Source organism: Zootoca vivipara, chromosome 7 (assembly GCF_965207765.1).
Source record: "Zootoca vivipara chromosome 7, rZooViv2.hap1.1, whole genome shotgun sequence".
Taxonomy (NCBI): domain Eukaryota; kingdom Metazoa; phylum Chordata; class Lepidosauria; order Squamata; family Lacertidae; genus Zootoca; species Zootoca vivipara.
The window spans coordinates 78,195,454-78,216,346 of NC_142590.1; the positions used below are offsets into that span (position 1 = coordinate 78,195,454).

General features: G+C 40.4%; 1 protein-coding gene across 5 annotated transcripts in view; it reads right to left on the minus strand.

Moving 5' to 3' along the window:
• ADNP (activity dependent neuroprotector homeobox) overlaps positions 1-20,893 on the minus strand; it is a 48,464-nt gene that overhangs the window by 20,837 nt on the left and 6,734 nt on the right. The window contains exon 2 of one of the 5 annotated variants that reach the window (XM_088674636.1): positions 12,088-12,164. The exons of the other annotated variants lie outside the window; for them this stretch is intronic. The gene's annotated coding sequence lies outside the window, so the exon portion shown is untranslated. The remainder of the gene's footprint in view (positions 1-12,087; positions 12,165-20,893) is intronic. 5 annotated transcript variants of the gene reach the window in all.

Here is a 20,893-nt window from a genome sequence, read left to right on the forward strand (position 1 = left end):
TTCATTTACAAAAGGGGAAACAGAAGCTGAGCAGCTTGCTCAAAGTCACAAGACGCTAGATTTTCCCTTTGCTTTGCCAGCTGCAATGTCTTGCAGTCAGTTTGTGGGCCCCATTTTAAAGAACTGGTTTTAACTTTCAAAGCCCTTAAAGCAGGGGTGATGAACCTGTGGCCCTCTAGATGTTGTGGAACCAGCTGCCATCAACTCTAGCCAACGTATTCAACAGCCAGGAATGATGGCAGTGGTAATCTAACATCTGGGGAACCAAAGGTTACCCATCCCTGCTGTAATGCCTAACGGCCAAGCTGCTTGAAAGATCATCCTTTTCCCAAATACACCTACCCAATCCTTAAGATCTTAGACATGTTGCTCTGAGGGCCTCTCCCAAATGAAGTGAGGTGGCTGGCAACTAGGGCCTTCTTTGGTGGTGGCACTGAAGTTACGAACAGCCTCCCATAAGAGGTTTACTGATGCCAAATGCATGGTCTGTCGCCAATTTTGTTTCTCAATTTTGTAAATCAGGTTTTGTAATTCATTTGTTTTGTATTGTCTTCTATTCTTTCGATTTGCGAGCCACCCATATGATGTTATTGAATAGTGATGTAAATAAAAATAAATAAATTCCTATGGACCTGATCACTACTTAAAGTGCATGCACTGGTATAGAAGTTTTACAATGATAATACATAAAGAATCAACAAACTCCCAGTGTTCATGCGTTCTTACCAAACCAGATGAAACTATGAACCTGTGTGAATTACTGTAATGCTGTTTTCACTATGTGTTTTGTCTTCCAATGTTTTATATTGTTTGTAATTTGATTCTGTACATCACTTTGAGGATGAAATCCTAAATACACGAGGGAGCAAGTCTTGCTTGTTTATTGTCTTTATATCCCACTTTTTTCTCCAAGGAGTTCAATGTGGCATTGCATGGTTCTCCCCCTCCTCATTTAATCCACACAACAACTCTGTAAAGTAGGCCAGGGTGAGAAGCAGTAACTAGTCCAAGATCACATAATGAGCTTCATGGCTAAGTGGGGATTTGAACCTGGTCTCCCAGGTCCTAAGTCTGACACTCTTATCACACAACAACCAGCTCTCGCCAATTGCAAACATGCATAGGATTGCACTGCACATATGTAATTAGAAATCATTTTTGCATGTTAGTAGGCATTCTGCTTACATTAGTTCTGGTTACAGGTAGGTAGCCGTGTTGGTCTGGATCGAAGTAAAATAAAAAAATTCCTTCAGTAGCACCTTAAAGACCAACTAAGTTTTTATTTTGGTATGAGCTTTCGTGTGCATGCACACTTCTTCAGATACTGAAGAAGTGTGCATGCACACGAAAGCTCATACCAAAATAAAAACTTAGTTGGTCTTTAAGGTGCTACTGAAGGAATTTTTTTATTTTGCTTACATTAGTAATACTGACACTACGTTTTGTAGTAGCGCAATTAGATAAATGGTATTGCCTGCAAAAAAAAGAACCAATTTCAACAAATACAAAGTTGATAATATTTTCATAGTGATGCTTTGATAAAATAATCTAACATAAGCTAAACTGTTTACATAGTAATGATTTCTGCCCTTATGTAGACACTAACAACTATTGCCTACTTAGGTAGGAGCTGGAATAAAGCCAGCCACAGCCAAAACTGTTCAATGGTCAGTTGGACTGGGCCAGCTTGTAAATCTTAAATGAAAATGTAGCTTCATTATATCACTTAAGAACCAGCCTAAATATACAAGTTGCATGGCAGTGCTTAGCAAAGTTGTTAGGGCCCTATATGGATTACTTTTTCTTTTTATAAGCATTTCATATTATACCTGAAGCATTAAAAACTGTTAAGGGAGCAATCTTTAAGTGCTCAATTAAAGTATTTCAGAAATTGCCACAGCAGGCTGAATATAAAAGAATGGGAAACCAAATTCATTCAACTTCATTTCAGGAGCACATATTTATAACAAAAACAACTTTAAATAAGAAAAATAGATTTCTCCTAATTCCCAATCCCATCCCTTGTGAATTAGGAGAGGTTCATTTCTGTGTGGAAATTCAGCCATGGTTCTCTGGATCTGACCTGAAGAAAATAATAGGCCAATTCATTTATAATATTTCTGGCTAAATAATTTCTGGTTTAATAAGCCAGAGCATGCATTTCTTCTTGCATACTAGCTCTCTTTAATGTCAAAAATGAAGAGCTTTGGGACAGCTTACTAACAACATCAAATCAGGATAGAACTGCTTTTAAGATCCTTGTTAGTAAATAAACAGTAAGCCATAGTTCCCTGTTGCGGATGTTAACAGGGAACTATGGTTTAAAGCATGGGTAGGCAAACTAAGGTCTGGGGACGGTCCGGGAATCAACCGCAACCCCAGAGTCGGACATGACTGGACCTGATTGTCAGGAGCCCCTTTACCTTTATGGTTTAAAGCATGGATAGGCAAACTAAGGCCTGGGGACGGTCCGGGAATCAATGTGTTTTTACATGAGTAGAATGTGTCATTTTATTTAAAATCCATCTCTGGGTTATTCGTGGGGTATAGGAATTCGTTCTCTTTCCCCCCCAAAAAATATAGCCTGGCCCTCCACAAGGTTTGAGGGACAGTGGACTGGCCCCCTGCTGAAAAAGTTTGCTGACCCCTGGTTTAAAGAGACCAGGGCTGAAGCCAGCATGAGAGAGAGGGACGGGGTGAGGGATGAGGATATGGGCCCAAAGGTCTATTGAGCCAGGAATGTTAGGTATTAATTAGGTCAAAGACTCATTCAAACAATATAGTGGTAAGTCAAGTCAAACTTCTAATTATAACTGTTTCACCTTGCACAGAACTTTTATGTTGCTGAAGAATTAAAATGAAAGGTAGCACCTATAAAAGATTGAAACCTCACAAAACAGGGTTAATGCTTTTACCCTAGCAGCCAAACACAGCCAGGCAATCCAATACTTTTTTTTTCAAACTCAACATCAAGTGACAACAAACAAAAAATAGAGATGTAAAATTTATGGAAACATTGAAGCCAGGCCAAAAAAAAAAAAACCCCAACAAAAAGCCCCCTATATTCCCTCAGAAATCTTTTTTGAAAAAAATTGAGGGGGGGGAGAGAAAAGCAATACTTGTTTTAAGTACTCTTTATATATACAAAGTCACTTTGTTACTTGAGGAACATAAAATGCATTATTTACAAGTTGGTTTATAATAGAATTATCATGTATGACATATTAAAAGTACAGTTTATTCAAGAATTACAAATGGAATTTATAAGTTTTTGTTGAAACTGGAGCCACAAGCTAAACTGTAAGGAGCCCAGCAACTGTTTGGTTTTGCCAGTTTATGACGAGCAGGCTCTTGAGAAACAATAAAAGCAGAAACCATAGACAGTATAGTAAAACAAATTATTACTTATTCTGAAAACTATTGTGTCTTCTCCACTCCTCCAGAGTGTCAAGCAGACATAAAAAGAGGTGAGAAAAGGAAGGAAGATGGAACAAAACTCAATGAACATTACATGAAATGTAATCAGTCTCTTATTCAAAGCTATCACTATCTGTTTCTGTTTCTTCGTGTTTGTCACCATATTTACAATGAACTTCTAAAAATCCCTAGATTTAACCAGGCCTCTACTGTTCGCATCAGTACATTTCTTGATTTGGTGTATTTCCAGACCCACATCTTTCGCCTGCTGCAGAAGCAAGAGGTACCAGGGGCTGTGCTGTACAAAAGGCTTTGCCACCATGCTGCAAGAGTGATATACTGTACTTGGCAGAATCCCAAACTGCATTTCTTGGCCAAATACCTGGAGATGTCCTGTACTCTGCAACATCTGAAAGTACCCTTCCAAAATCAAGTCCTAAGTGTGCTGTGTGATTTGTATTCCAGTCAAATGCAGAAGCAATGTTATCGTCACTTACATTTCTGCCTTTCAATCCTGGATCCAACATATTTGCAGCGGCATGAATTATATGGAAACAAAATTATGCAGCTCTGTACTTTCTCTCACTCTCAATCCTTCAATGCCTAGACAGAAGCAAATCCACCAACTATGTCAACAAGAGAAAGCTCACAAGCAAAGAAGGCACTAAATCTTTCTTCCTTCTCTTCTGGCAATAGCAGTGCCTTCCAAGAGGCAGAAATGTATGCTCTTGCATTTGAGAGTACTACAGTGGTACCTCAGTTTATGAACACAATTGGTTCCGGAAGTCTGTTCATAAACTGAAGCGTTCATAAACTGAAGCGAACTTTCCCAATGAAAATAATGGAAAGTGGACTAATCCGTTCCAGACGGGTCCGCGGAGTACTCAACCTGAAGCGTACTTAACCCGAAGCATGGGTGTAATTGGTTCCGGAAGTCTGTTCATAAACTGAAGCGAACTTTCCCATTGAAAATAATGGAAAGTGTAATCCGTTCCAGATGGGTCCGCGGCATTTGTAAACCGAAAATTCGTAAACCGAGGTGTTCATAAACCGAGGTTCCACTGTACTCTAAGGGTACAATTCAGGACCAATTTGTCCTCAGTGCATAGGAATTGCAATAATCTGATACTGTACATCATCTTACACAAGACTTCCTGTTACACAGTTTTAGAAAACATTTTGGTGCAGTAAGTATATGGAAACTTTGTCTTAAATTTTTTGTCCATTTTAAAAGAAATTATTTCATAATCATTTCCCCCATTTTTCAATCTTTTGGGGGGTGGAGAATGTGACAGACTTCTTCCACCTGAAAAAAGAGCTGTGTGGCAGGAGAAATCCCATGGAAATTGTCTGATCTCTCTCCAAATTTGGTTTGGGGGGTAGGATTGAGTATTTCTTGAAAGGACTGCTATCCAAGACAGCCAGAACCTGTGTAGACAATCTGGTGCGTCTGAAAGATCTGCATGTTAAAGCCCATCCCTGCAGGAGACTCTGAAACAACTTCACTGGAACATAGTTTAAGCTGCCATTAATTATGTAAACAAGCTTCAAAAGCAGTATAAAAAACCCTGAATAAATAAATTTCAGGTAAGTAGCTGTGTTGGTCTGCCATAGTCAAAACAAAATAAAAAAATTCCTTGCAGTAGCACCTTAGAGACCGACTAAGTTTGTCATTGGTATGAGCTTTTGTGTGCATGCACACTTCAGATACCCATGCACACGAAAGCTCATACCAATGACAAACCTACCGTGTTTCTCCTAAAATAAGACGTGCCTCTAAAATAAGCCATGGCACGATCTTTTACAAGCAAAAAAATATAAGACATCCCCCGAAAATAAGACGTCTGGGGGGGGGGTACCTACCAGACCCAGCAGGAGCCGGCAAACGCAGCAGCGCGCGCTGCGCCCCAGCCCAGCGGGAGCCCCAGCACAGCGACGCACTGAGCTCCGGCTGAACGGGCCCCAGGACCCGGCAGCGGGCGGTGCGCAAAGCCGCAGCAGCCGGCAGGAGCCAGCAGCAGCCCCAGCTGCGCCGTGCTGCACGTCAAGCCCAGGGACCCAGCAGTGGGCTCAGCGGGCGGCGCGCGAAGCCGCAGCAGCCGGCAGCAGCCCCAGCCGTGCTGCACCGCGTCAAGCCCAGGGCCCCAGCAGTGGGCTCAGCGGGCGGCGCGCGAAGCCGCAACAGCCGGCAGCAGCCCCAGCCGCGTCAAGCCCAGGAACCCAGCAGTGGGCTCAGCGGGCGGCGCGCGAAGCCGCAGCAGCCGGCAGGAGCCGGCAGCAGCCCCAGTCGCACCGCGCCGCACCGCGTCAAGCCCAGGGCCCCAGCAGTGGGCTCAGCGGGCGGCGCAAGAAAGCCCCGTACCATACCGGTACTTACCGGTAACAATGCTGTACCATGCTTAATAAAAAATAAGACATCCCCCGAAAATAAGCCGTGATGTTTTTTTTTATAGGAAAAATAAATATAAGACGTGTCTTATTTTAGGAGAAACACGGTAATTGGTCTCTAAGGTGCTACTGGAAGGAATGTTTTTATTAAATAAATTTCATTACTGGACCTCAGAGACTGAGGTACATAGGTGACTCAACCAACATACCCAAGCTGCAATGTGCACATAGGGGTTTTAAAAGGACCAATTTGCATTCAAAACAAATGCACCCTGAGGTTAGAGAATTTCACATCTTCAGTGCAAGACTTCCTCAGGAAGATTTCACCTTCAAAACTACAGCAGAGACTATTCTGAAGGTCAGAATAGCCTGACTAGGGACTTTTGAACTATTACAGCCATGACTGAGACAACTGGAAAACTATCTGGTATCAGATGGCTACAAATCAACTAAACTGTCCAATTATGCAGTGTGAAGAATTATCTCTTGTGTATCCTAAACCTTCTATCTGTTTCAATGAGTGACCCCACGTTTCAGTATTACGAAACAGGGGGACTTTGTCTCTACTTTCTTGATCCCACTTCGCCTTTGAATTGCTCTGCACCATAAAATTGGCAGGAATTTTTCATCCCAACATTTAGACCAAGCTAATGTAGGTAAGGTAGTGTGCATTGTCCTCCCACGTTCATTATGATACAGGAAACCACAAACAGTTGTTAAAAGAAAAGCAAGAATGAACTGACACAACAAAACAAGCGCTAGAAAGTATGCAGCTTTAATCTAATACTATTAATTGGACTGAATTTCTTAGGGGGAAACCGTCTGCGGCTCCTGCCGACAGACAACTACTAGACTGTGGGTGTCAGAACATGAAACACTGAATTGCAGGCTGTGCTGGCTGGTTAAGAACAGTTTATCACAGCAAGTGCTTTCCTTCCACTACTTCCTGTGTTTATCTGGAAACAAATGTTGTAATAACCTCCCATGGAAAAGCAACATAAAAAGCAGTTCAGTTCTTGCTCCGTTTAAAATCAGTTTATACATAATAGCTGGTATCATCAAAAGGCGGAACCACAAACACCTGAACAGCATAACTGCATAAATAAGGCCAGAATGCTCTAAATCCTAAATATAGCAATATCATAGCATTACAGATTGATACCTAAAATTGTTTTAGTAAAGCAGAGCCTGTCACTGTGCTGCACTTCACCACACCTTAAAAGAAGCAGACAAACCTCATCTATCGTAGCTACCCCTCTGGAAATGAACTTATTAAACAGTAAACCAAACATGTAGCTTGCATTTTATAATATAAACTTTTCCAGTTTATTCCAATTTAATAAATATGTGTTTCAATCAAGATTACGGGAAATACAAGAACACTACAAACTAAAAAGACAAACACCAGCATGGAAACTGAGGTTCTATCTTCAAGAATAGCCACATTTTCTCAAATGGGACATAGTAACTGGGACTGCGAGACCACTTTGGATTAATTTCAAATTGTGAACCAATCTGGAGCTCAAAATGTTCTCTGAGCCTGGTCTCAAAGGCTTGCAAAAAAGGAAAACACTACCACAATAGGAAATGGTCAGGGAGGTGAGGAGGGGACCTACAGTTTACTCAATGGCTACTTTAGCTTCCAATCAAAGGCTAGAATTTCACCCAACCCTTTCTAATCAGAGTGCTCACAGGCAAGGGTAGCAAAATGTCAAAAACAGCTGCTCTTGTTCAGTTTTCTAACTATTAATTAGCAAGAGTTTGGTGGCATATGTTCAGCCTGTCCTTCAGTACCCTACCCAACTCTCTTATTATATATTACAATGTTTCCCATATTACCTGAACTACTATAATCTCAACTGTGGCAACTGGTACCTGTTGTTGGCATCTGTCTGTTGCAAGACACAATGGAGTGTGCTTCTGGGGTGAAGTCAAACCACTGTCTGCCAGCTCTACCTCTCTTTTAAATCAGAACCAGTGAAGGTCCTGTGTGAGTACCTGGAGGCGGCTGCAGGATGGATGGCGGCTAACAGATTGAGGTTGAATCCTGACAAGACAGAAGTACTGTTCTTGGGGGACAGGGGGCGTGCTGGTGTGAAGGACTCCCTGGTCCTGAAAGGGGTAACTGTGCCCCTGAAGAACCAGCTGCACAGCCTGGGAGTCATTTTGGACTCACAGCGTCCAAGGAGGCACGGGTCAGTTCTGTATCCAGGGCAACTGTCTACCAGCTCCATCTGGTACGCAGGCTGAGACCCTACCTGCCTGCAGACTGTCTCGCCAGTGTGGTGCATGCTTTAGTTATCTCCCGCTAGGACTACTGCAATGCGCTCTACGTGGGGCTACCTTTGAAGGTGACCCAGAAACTACAACTAATCCAGAATGCGACAGCTAGACTGGTGACTGGGAGCGGCCGCCAAGACCATATAACACCAGTCCTGAAAGACCTACATTGGCTCCCAGTACGTTTCCAACCACAATACAAAGTGTTGGTGCTGACCTTTAAAGCCCTAAACGGCCTCGGCCCAGTATACCTGAAGGAGCATATCTACCCCCATCGTTCTGCCCAGACACTGAGGTCCAGCGCCGAGGGCCTTCTGGCTGTTCCCTCACTGCGAGAAGCAAAGCTACAGAGAACCAGGCAGAGGGCCTTCTTGGTAGTGGTGCCCGCCTTGTGGAATGCCCTCCCATCAGATGTCAAAGAGATAAACAACTACCTGACATTTAGAAAACATCTGAAGGCAGCCCTGTTTAGGGAAGTTTTTAATGTGTGACATTTTAATGAACAGTATTTTAATCTTTGTTGGAAGCTGCCCAGAGTGGCTAGGGAAACCCAGCCAGATGGGTGGGGTACAAATAAATTATTATTATTATTATTATTATTATTATTATTATTATTATTATTATTATTTCATCCTCCACTATTGAGCCCAGCACCACCACAGGACTCATGACACTAATACTAATCTTTGGGGTGCGGGAAGAGGAAGCAGCCTCAAATCCTACTTGCATTTTATTTCCTTTAGTCATACCATTTTAAGCAGTCCACCAGGATTCAGTTCACACTTACTTACAGGAGCACTGCAGTTGCTTTCCCACAGTTCCAGGAACATGTACAAGAACAAATGCAAAGATAGAGTTAATGTTATAGTTCATTCACATGTTACTGTTGCCCAGGACAACAAACTCATGGCAAGGAACTACATTAACTGTTCATATATATACACATTCCTGTAACGGCATTACATTTCAGGAAATAAATTCTCGCAGGTAAATGTTTATTTACAAGCCCCAATTATCAAGAAAGATTGGGACTCAATAGGACCAAAACCAGAAGAAACCATTGCTGCTGCAGTTCAGTGGGCAATAGGTGACAAAAAGGGAGGTTAAGAGAGCCCTTCTCCAAGCCTCTTCTTGAGTTACCACACACTTCATCCCTATTTAATTACTGTGTGGCTTGGGTACTACAAAATAGTTTCCAAAGCCTACAAAAGCAAAACAATATCTCGCCAGAAGTCATTACAGATAAATATTCTATGCCCTGCTCTAGCATATGCAGCAGTAGGAGTTATTTGGCAAAAAGGCTGTTAATTTGCCTATTGCTTAAAATAATTTTGTCACATTGCTTCCTTCTAACTTTGATGTTTGTTGTAAAGTTTGTTGCAAATTCCATCTTGAAAACATCCCCAATAAATTGGTGCCAATAGTATTCTGGAGAAATGATTAATTACAAGGAATATAATACCTGTTTGAATTAAGATGCAAAAATGAATTCTTTAGTTTAAAAGAAAGCAAAGGTATTTTATATTCGTTCATAAATATGGAACTCAAACTAGGAAACATTTCAATTAAGCTTTCGAACAGGTGCAATTACATCTCTGTTTAAAATGCATTAACTTGGCAACTTCTTTAAGAGCAACTTCATTCAGAGACACTCAACCATCTGGGTTTCAAACACTGCTTATTTGTAAAGGTGACTCAAGTATTACTATGCTGCTAAATAGGTTTTCAAATCTGCTTAATTAACTTCAGCCAGTCATTTCACTTTCTACATACATTGTGAATTTCAGGGTAATAACATATGTGGAACCAGCCTAGATTTCAAACCAATGTTTCTTGAAAACGAAAGAACCTTAAACAATACTGACTGAGACTACCATGTCACTATGACAGGAGTTATAATGCAACATGGTCTATTAATATTGCATATTATTTCCTTCACAATTTGGTTGTTAATCTCATTGCTTCCCTGATTAACCTCCAGCAGCTTCAAGCAGTATTATCCTTATGTATTTGTTGCCTAATTGTATTGCCAGGATTGGGGTACATCTTTTTTCTTTTGGTTCCAAGGTTTGGTACACTGGGGTCAGAGATGGTTGCATTCTTCATTTACTTACAACTCTCTAGGTTGCATTGTATTTGGAAAAATAAAGGTTTTTTATTTAATAGATAGAGAGACATAGTTGTAGTTATAACCTTTTATACATTGCCTGAGTTCATATAACATCAATGGCACCAGGGTGGATTTGATTTAAATCAATCTGATTTAAATCACGATTTAAATCACTAGTCAGTAAGGCTTGATTTAAATCATAGTTTTCTACGTAAACACTAATTCTTGCTGGTATAGCTTTAATATGCAAGTAGATGAATATTTTTAGAATAACAACTTTTCATATTAGTTTTTTATCCCCAGTTTAATGGGTTATTCATATTTGGACAACTTTACTGTTGTACCCTGTTTCTCATATTTTAAGACATACCCATAAAATAAGCCATAGGAGGATTTTTAAGCATTCAAGGAATATAAGCCATACCCCGAAAATAAGGCATAGTGATAGGCGCAGCAGCAATGCCGGCCGTGGCAGGAGGAGGAGGAAAAAAATAAGACATCCCTTGAAAATAAGCCATAGTGTGTTTTCTTGAGGAAAAAATAAATATAAGACGTGTCTTATAATATGAGAAACACGGTACTTAGGAAGGAGAAAAATAATCATTACCTGAATAATAACAATTTAAATAGATTTATTCAACTGAAACAATAACATTACAGCATATGTTATTTGCTTAAACAAACATCCATGTTTGTTAACTAATTTGGCTAAACAAAAACAATATGTATATATATTTTAAGAAACTTAGGCTGTCAGCCCAGCCTACACATGAAAAACTTAAATACTGTCCACTCCAAACAATCAGAAAAATATTGTTTCTATTCTATTCACTGAACTTCTTGAAACTTAGCACTGAAGGGGTTGTTTCTGTATTCATAGGTTTGTAGAACAATAGGATTAAGGTCTTTTTCTCAACTCTGTTCATGTTATAACATTTTTGCTGTGAAGAAGAGGCATGTGATCTCTGTTGAGTCAAATTCAGTTTTGAGAACTGCAAAAGTAAACCAAGCACCTGTGATAATATCTTGTAGGCAGAGAAACTGCCCAATAATCTTACAAAAACCTCTGGAAGAGCATGACATTGCGAATGGATTAATGGAATTTATTTATCCAAAAAATTAAACATATACAACCTTATGCTACATAATTAAAAAACTAATCTTTATTTCATGATGGAATAACCTTAGGATGGTAATATATTTTCCTCAAAAAGCATTTTATTTAAAAAAAATCCAATTTAAATCAAAAAATCCGATTTTTTTTAAAAAAAATCATTGATTTTTATCCACCCTGAATGGCACCCCTCCTTTACCGCTGGTTTTGTGCAAGCACCTTTGGAAACAATTTTTTTTGCACCACATTACTTAGCTCCCAGCAAGTTATCTCTGCCAGCTTTTGGTATAGCCAATGAAAGCCCATGTCCCAAAGCAGGGGGCGGTAAGGTTTACCTCACCTGGGCTGGTTCACTCCAGCAGAGATCCCTTCGAGGGCCGGATTGCGTACACGTGTGCCCGCAATTTCTGGCGCCTGCGTTTGCACAGACACAATTTCCGGCGCCGCAGAAACGAGTCCCTGCACCGCACTGGTTTAGCACAGCGCGTGGGGACTCGCCAAGTGGGCGACTTGGTTCGGGGGCAGCTCATGGGCCGGTTAAACAACCCCTGTGGGCCGCTTGTGGACCATGGGCCTTAGGTTGCCCACCCCTGTCCCAAAGTAACCATTCATCTACACACCACTTGGGTGCAGTACCAATTTCTGAACATTTAAAAGTCTCTTTTCATTATTCAGTGTACATAATACAGACATTTTATGTACAATATTAATAGTGCTTTGGTTTCAAACTTATTGAGGACATTTTGTGCAAAAGCTTCCAAAAAATCATTGTCCTTACCGAACCTCCCACTTCAGCGAGTATTACGCCTATTATATGAGGTCACAGCACAGGCATAGGCGAAAGTTCATATCCTCCTAAACAAAACCAAGTGTTAAATAAAATTAAAGTGAGATAAGCCTTAAGAGTTATGGTTGTGACAATTAGTTCTAAAAGCATATTACAGTAGAAAGTGGCACTGTTAAAAAAGTAACTACTTGGAACAAAAACATAGCACACTAGCCAATCCATATCTGCCAATGCAGCAAAATACTTCGTTGAAAAATAAGCGAAGGAGTTCATCTATAAGCATACAGAACACTTAAGTATGCAATAAATTGGAATTTTATCAGTTTTATGCCACAGTCTGTTCATTACTAGCCTACATTTTAAGCAAAATCCAAAGTAGTGCTTATAGCAAGGTAGCATCTCAACATATATATATATATTTGCGATTTCATCAAAACACTGGCTCGTATACTTTTTCTGTACATTAGCATGCCTTTAGTTCTACTTTTCTCCATTGCTGGTCACAGCACTTAAACCTATGCATGCTTAAGTTAATAGCTAACTAATTCCCAGTGCTATCAGAGAAAGCACCAACAGGAAGAATTTGTTGATGGCTATAATCCTATTCAGGCATTTGGGAATAATGGCTGTGGGCTTACAGTGGGGAGAGGGATGCAAAACCTGCCCCCAATATCCTTGCACACACTGGTTCCACTTCAGAGCTTTCCATATTCAGCACGGAAGTCTGAAGGGGATTCTAAGTGCTTTTGGGCAAGCATGCTTAGAATCCTCCCTGGAATCAGAAAGCCTTTACTTGAGAGACTGTCACTTCAGATCTTCACACTGAACATGCAAAGGACGGAAGTGGAACCAGTACATGCAGGGATGTTCTAGCCAGGCTTGTGTGCATGCACTCCTCTTTCAAGACCACAGTCTTTCATCCCAAGTTCACGAATAGGGCTTCCAAATGCACTATCCCATCCCAGTAAGTCTTCCATAACTCTCTATGTGATGCGGGTGACAGTCCCAGGCAATGAAGGGATAGACCTGCAGTATTTCTAAGTTAGTCAACTTTGCACATAATGACATACTTGCTCATTAAAATCAAAATAAAGATGTATCTGGAGCACAAAAAGGACACATTTCATAAAAACAATCATCTAAGCACAGCCATATTTTAAAATAAACAGGCTTTTTTTTTGTCTGTAAGTAATATGCAGGCTGTGGTAAACTAGTGCAGTTTTTCTTACCCTTTCAATGGAAGTTGAAGAATGTCTGATTTCCATAGAGATTTTAGAAGGACAGAAATCTTACAACTGTTCCGAGTATAGTCATCCTAAAGAAAGTTCTAGTGCTGAGGTGACAACCAAGTGATTCCCCCTTTCTTTTGGGGACAAGAGGACATTTCCAATTAAAAGGGCATAGGACTGAAGTCGGAACTGTTAGCATATATCTAAATGCAGTAGCGCATTTATGTAGCAGGAGCATTCTCAACTTAAAACCACAATCCAAAATCTGTACACCTTATTAGTAGATAATGTCTAGAGAACTTGCTAATGGCTAAAGAACTCTACTGACTTGCGGCATGCTTATTTCAACAAGCACCCCACATGACTTTTTTTCTACGAAAGAATGCAGAAATGATCACTGCTATGCATTTGCTTCTGCTGCAACTTGCATCAGTTACTTATTCTAATATCAGTTCTGGGGACTTAGGTTTAGTTGCAGTAGAGCATGGGATCACTGATATTGTTCCAATACCATCATGAAAATGATGATGATAATAATTTATTATTTGTACCCCGCCCATCCAGCTGGGTCTCCCCAGCCACTCTGTGCGGCTACCAGCAAATATTAAAATTCATTAAAATGTCACAAATTAAAAACTTCCCTAAACAGGGCTGCCTTCAGATGTTTTCTAAATGTCAGGTAGTTGTTTATCTCTTTGACCTCTGATGGGAGGGCATTCCACAAGGCGGGCGCCACTACCAAGAAGGCCCTCTGCCTGGTTCCCTGTAGCTTTGCTTCTCGCATTGAGGGAACCGCCAGAAGGCCCTCGGCGCTGGACCTCAGTGTCCGGGCAGAACGATGGGGGTGGAGATGCTCCTTCAGGTATACTGGGCCGAGGCCGTTTAGGGCTTTAAAGGTCAGCACCAACACTTTGAATTGTGCTCGGAAACGTACTGGGAGCCAATGTAGGCCTTTCAGGACTGGTGTTATATGGCCTCGACGGTCGCTCCCAGTCACCAGTCTAGCTGCCGCATTCTGGATCAGTTGTAGTTTCCGGGTCACCTTCAAAGGTAGCCCCTTCAAATGAGAGTTTGAGGCAGGGATTCAGGGTGGATAAAAATCAATGATTTTTTTAAAAATAAAAAATGGATTTTTTTGATTTAAATCAGATTTTTTTTATTTAAATCAATTTTTTTGATTTAAATTGGATTTTTTTAAATAAAATGCTTTTTGAGGAAAATATATTACCACCCAAAGGTTATTCCATCATGAAATAAAGATTAGTTTTTTAATTATGTAGAATAAGGTTGTATATGTTTAATTTTTTGGATAAATGAATTCCATTAATCCATTCGCAATGTCATGCTCTTCCAGAGGTTTTTGTAAGATTATTGGGCAGTTTCTCTGCCTAGAAGATATTATCACAGGTGCTTGGTTTACTTTTGCAGTTCTCAAAACTGAATTGACTCAACAGAGATCACATGCCTCTTCTTCACAGCAAAAATGTTATAACATGAACAGAGTTGAGAAAAAGACCTTAATCCTATTGTTCTACAAACCTATGAATACAGAAACAACCCCTTCAGTGCTAAGTTTCAAGAAGTTCAGTGAATAGAATAGAAACAATATTTTTCTGATTGTTTGGAGTGGACAGTATTTAAGTTTTTCATGTGTAGGCTGGGCTGACAGTCTAAGTTTCTTAAAATATATATATTTTGTTTTTGTTTAGCCAAATTAGTTAACAAACATGAATGTTTGTTTAAGCAAATAACATATGCTGTAATGTTTATTGTTTCAGTTGAATAAATCTATTTAAATTGTTATTATTCAGGTAATGATTATTTTTCTCCTTCCTAAGTACAACAGTAAAGTTGTCCAAATATGAATATTAAACTGGGGATAAAAAAACTAATATGAAAAGTTGTTATTCTAAAAATCTTCATCTACTTGCATATTAAAGTTATACCAGCAAGAATTAGTCTTTATGTAGAAAACTATGATTTAAATCAAGCCTTACTGACTAGTGATTTAAATCGTGATTTAAATCGTGATTTAAATCAGTTTGATTTAAATCAAATCCACCCTGCAGGGATTTGAATAAAGTAAGGGAAACAAGGCATTCTGGGAAAGGTTTCCAGGCGTAACAGGCAACAGAAGTTTCAGGAAGCAGAATAGCTTCAGATAACTGTGACACACTAGACAAGCAAATACATCTTGCCTGGACTGGCTCCATGAAGCATTCAAGGTAATAGAGGTTTATGTGACTCACTGAACTGGGATCATTAACTTTCCTTCTGAAATAACTAAGTTTCTATAGAGTATATCATCCTGTTGATCAGCATTCGAAATTTGCCAGGCACATTTTGCACCTGGCTATTGGCCACATGTGACCAAGTAAAGATGTCCAGGCACCAGGATGGCGCCCAACATCTCCAACATCTGGAGGTGCTTGCCTGGAGATCCTTGGATCTTGCCTGTTTTCACACATTAACCACACATCCTATAGAATTCTATCTGTGGTGTTTTATCTGCATAATCAGAAAGAATTCCAGGAAGCAAAAAGCATATTGAAAAATATAACTTTCAAACCGTCCGGCCCTAAAATGCCAACTGGCCATTCCATTTTGGTGACCGTAATCCTAGTTTAAGGAGTCATTTGGTGCCTTGCTTATTTACCTGAGTTTTTAACACTGCTGTTGATGTAAGCACTGAACAAACCAAGACTGTTCATAAGATTAGATTTAGGTCATCTGCTTACAAGACTCCTCCACTCAAGTCAACCTGTTTTGTTTACAAGGCACTATAGCATATGATTATGGCACGGTAGTTTTAAAACCATAGGTGAAATTTAAACACGAGCCAGGATCCAGAAAAAAATTCTTAAGCCCAGGCATCCAAATTGTACTAGCTACAATTGTACAGTACTAGTGCCCCAACAATTCATTTTTTTCTTTGAACAAATTACTCCTTTGTCTCATCATAACCCACTTCTGAAAATCCACTCAGTTGCAAAAGCGGTTTGTTACACTGCAGGGGACAGGGGCTACTGCTGGATATAAACACCCAAAACCACTTTGGGTTTCTGGAACAATTCACGGTTCTTTGGATATTGGCCATAGACCAAAAGAAATTCAGTCTATGAAACAATGATTTTAAAATGTTCAACAGCATATACTGTACATTGTTCATCCGCTATTCATTCATCAGCCTGGCCTTAGCACAGAGCATGTTGCAGGTAAAGGTTAGAATTTGACAGTTACAAAAAATAGCCCAAGCAACACAAATGCTAACAGGCTACAAGAGAAGCACAGTTAAACTAGGATGGCAGAGCAGATATTTTTAAAGCCACTCTGAAAAGGTAAGCATAACCCCATATAACCTTCACCTTCAGCTACTCCAACCCAAATCACAGTAAACTGTTCTAGTGTTGGAAATTAGCCAGGTGCCAGGAGCATTTTGCAACTGGCAGAAGCCCAATTGCAACCACATGGAGATCTCTGGATGCCAGGTTGGCAACTGACATCTCCATCTGCAGGTAAGCAGAAGAGATTATTCAATGCATTTATATACCACCTTTTTCCTCTGAGTAGTACACGATTCACCCCCCTCCTCAATCCCTAAAACAACCCTGTGAGGTAGCTTAAGAGGCTGTGACTGACCCAAGGTCACCCAGTAAGCTTCATGACTCAGTGGGAATTTGAACCCTGATCTCCCAAGTTCTAGTCCAACACTCTAATCACTATAAAAATTCCTTTCAGTAGCACATTAGAGACCAACTAAGTTTGTTATTGGTATGAGCTTTCGTGTGCATGCACACTTCTTCACATACCCATGCACATGAAAGCTCATACCAATGACAAACTTAGTTGGTCTCTAAGGTGCTACTGGAAGGAATTTTTTTTATTTTGTTTCGACTATGGCAGACCAACACGGGTACCTACCTGCAACTCTAATCACTACACCTTACTGGCTTCCTAAAGCACTTTTGCTATGGGGCAGCTATATAAATTAAGTAGGTAAATAAATATGTGGAAAGCAAAATGCCACTTAGAGAAGCGCCTGAAATATTTTCCTTGAAGCTTTAATTTGTTTTAGTTGACTTTTGGAAAGAATGGTGCCTAGACATTCCTTTGTGGCAACTGTAACATAGGTTTAAGGTGCAATTTGGTGATTAGGTTATTTATCTGAGTTGCTAACACTGGTTCTACATACAATAAATATATCGATGTAGGAGTGTGACATTCATTGTACTATGGCACAGTAACACTGGTTACAAGACACTGGTGCACCCCCTCAAAGGACCATTTGGATCAGAAATTCATTCTAATAGCAAATACTTTACTTTGAAGCTGTCCGGATAAAGGCCACCACCATCCTGCCACAAGTTTAAATTACTTTTTAAACTCATCAATTTCACTCAGCTGCACTGCATGCTTCATGTACAGGCATTGATTACCATAAAAACATCACTTCAAAACAGAGGGTGTGCTTGCTACATCCTACTATGTGCATGCGGGGGGGGGGGCAATCCTCTCTCTTTGTCCGCAGATGTATTTGCTGAAAATGTAAATATTAACCGTTCATAGTGAAATTAGTTAGAATTACTTATAAACGAAACCCTTATAACTGTAAAAGTAAAGTTAGTTTCAGCTATAAAACTTAACTTTGCTTTTATTTTGAAAGACAAAGCAAAATAAGTTTCATTTCTATTTATAGAGGGCTCAACCACTAGTTAGAAAGTTTTCTAAGAAATTACGGAGTAGAAGCACTATTCCTTCAAAAGTTTTTATTGACAAACACATGTTTGCAAGAGAGATGAAGCTTGTAAAGGAAGCACCATCTATTCTAGGTCAAAAGACTGCAATTTTCAAATTGTCACTTAATGTTTGAGGGTTTAATCTTTTTGTGCCTTTGACACTGCAGTTGTACCTCGGGTTACAGACACTTCAGGTTACAGGCTCCACTGACCCAGAAATAGTACCTCGGGTTAAGAACTTTGCTTCAGGATGAGAACAGAACTCGTGCAGCGACAGTGGGAGGCCCCATTAGCTAAAGTGGTACCTCAGGTTAAGAACAGTTTCAGTTTAAGAACGGACCTCCAGAACAAATTAAGTTCTTAACCCGAGGTACCACTGTACTTGGCTACTTCATGTCCCAGGGTTACTGCTCTGCTAGGAAGCCTTTTAAACAGAAACACGTGAACTGTTATTTGGCATACGCTTTAAAAGAGGAATTACACTAACGCCGAGGATTCCAGTTGCAAGTTTATTTAAACACTTCTCTTGGAATTTCTGTGACTACCCAACTCTCACGAAACCTTCCAGTTAAATACAGAGGAGAATGGAAGGATGAAAGCTTATACTCAAGCATGGGCTGGGCTCAGGATTCTTGGAACGCAGAAAACCCTATTGGCTTAGGCACTAAAGTATGTTCAGCACCAAGGTTATTTTACTTGTGAGCCACAGGTTAGAAAATTGCTGATCCATCACCTGATTGCCATGTTAAAAGGAAGGGCTTTGATGAGGGCTTCAAGGCAGACATAACCTATAAAGACCACCTTCCTTTTTTGGTCTAGTCTTCCCATCTGTTCTGCAGCCTAGCAAAGAGAATCCTTTTGACTCACATACATTTCTCACTCATGGCGAGTTCTGGAATTTTCCACTGGCAGCTGACACGCCATCTAGCGGGCATGCATCCTAACTTCTTAACAGAAAAGGAATTAACCGTTTCCTTATGAAGCACTAAGCTGCAGAGCAATCTGTATTACGTATTACTTTTCACGAAGCTATCACACTGATTGCTGTGGAAATTAAAGCCTTGTATTTCCCATCATGTAAAGAGGAAAACGTGCAAATTTCTCTTCAAAACGTAGGCACAGCTTTGTTATCAGGTCACAAGACACATTTTTCATCCCTATGAACAGTCCTTTACCTTCACCAATTATGTACTGAACTTGCTAAGACAAATACATGGGTGCAAGCCAAGGGAAAACACCGCCATGAGCACTTTTTGTCAACTCTACCTGTGACTGTTCGTGTCATGGGGGTTGTACTGAAGGATGCACAACAGAGATGAAGACAACTATTGATGCAAATTAAATACTAAGGCAAATCGGTATCTCAAACAGTTGTGACATAAGCGGAGGGGGTGACAGGGACAGGAAACATGTGTTGGTCCAGATATTTTGGACTACAACTCCCACCATCCCTGACTGCTGGCTGGGGCTGATGGGAGCTGAAGTCCAGTAACAACTGGAGGGCCTTAGGCTTCTGTGAGATTTTGCACTAAGAAAACAAGGCAAGCTACTGGTCTCGTTGTTGTTGTTGTTATGGGGGTGTGCCACACTGTTTAGGAATACATGTATAGAACTGCAATAAGGTGAAGAAATTGTGTACTGCAGTGCACCCTATTCGAACATATCATTAATTTCTTGTTGTCTACAACTGAAGCCCAGCCTGCTTACTACAATCTCACCCATGAATTTTCTGGGCAGCTGAAGGCACACTACTGACAACTTCAGTCCAATACAGTGGTACCTCTGGATACACACACCTCTGGTTGCGTATCCTTCAGGTTACGCACATGGCAAACCCAGAAGTCTTTTTCCAGGTTTCACTGTGTGGGCATGCGCACAAGTGCTTTACCGCACCATGTGCATAACAGGCACCTCCGGTTGCGAATTCCTCGGGATGCGACTGGAGCTCCGGAACGGATCCCATGCGCAACCAGAGATACCACTGTACTAGTCTGTTAATTCAGGGTTGCTGTGACTGTGATTATTTAACATACATAGCTTTGGGCACTCATCACATGCTAAATAAATGCTTGCTTTAAATTACTGGTTTTTAATTGTTGGCTGCTCTGAAAGTCCATTTAGGTTTACAGAGCAGGGTGGAAATCCCTGAAAAAGAAGTACTTTGAACAGGACAGTTAGGCATGAGCTTAAGACTGCAATTCTATACACTAAGTGGGGCTTAGCTTCCAGGTAAGTGTATATAGGATGGAATTGGCAAAAGATCCCTGCATTGCAGAGGGTTGGACTAGATGACCCTTGGGGGTCCCTTCCAACTCTACAATTCTATGAAATACATGCTGAACTCTCCCAATCCAAACATGTAAAACTTCAAACTGCTTACCTTTGGCTGGTTTGTGTCCTACATAATTTTATGTTGAACGCTCAGACTTTCATAATTAGCTGTCTGGGTGTTTTACTAAATAGTAATAGACAAAATGCAAAAAGTACCTTGCCATTTTTTTAAATGGGCGGGACTCACCTACCAGCCCCATCAGCAGAAGCCATGTGCAAGGACTTCAGCTTGCACAACAGGGCTTCCTGCTCATATGCCCACCAAAATTGGCTCAAGGAAAGACCCTCAGAATAGCAGGCAGGGAAAGAGGGGAGAGTATTCCAATTGACAAGCTGAAATGCTTGGACACAGAGGAAATGGAAGAGTGCAACACTCAATTCTACCATTGTTGTAAACATTTTACTATACTCCTCAATACAAAATTCCTAACAAATTTTTGCCCGATGTTGAAATTAAAGGGTTTTTTTCCATTCATGTCCATGAAGGAAATGTTTTAGTAT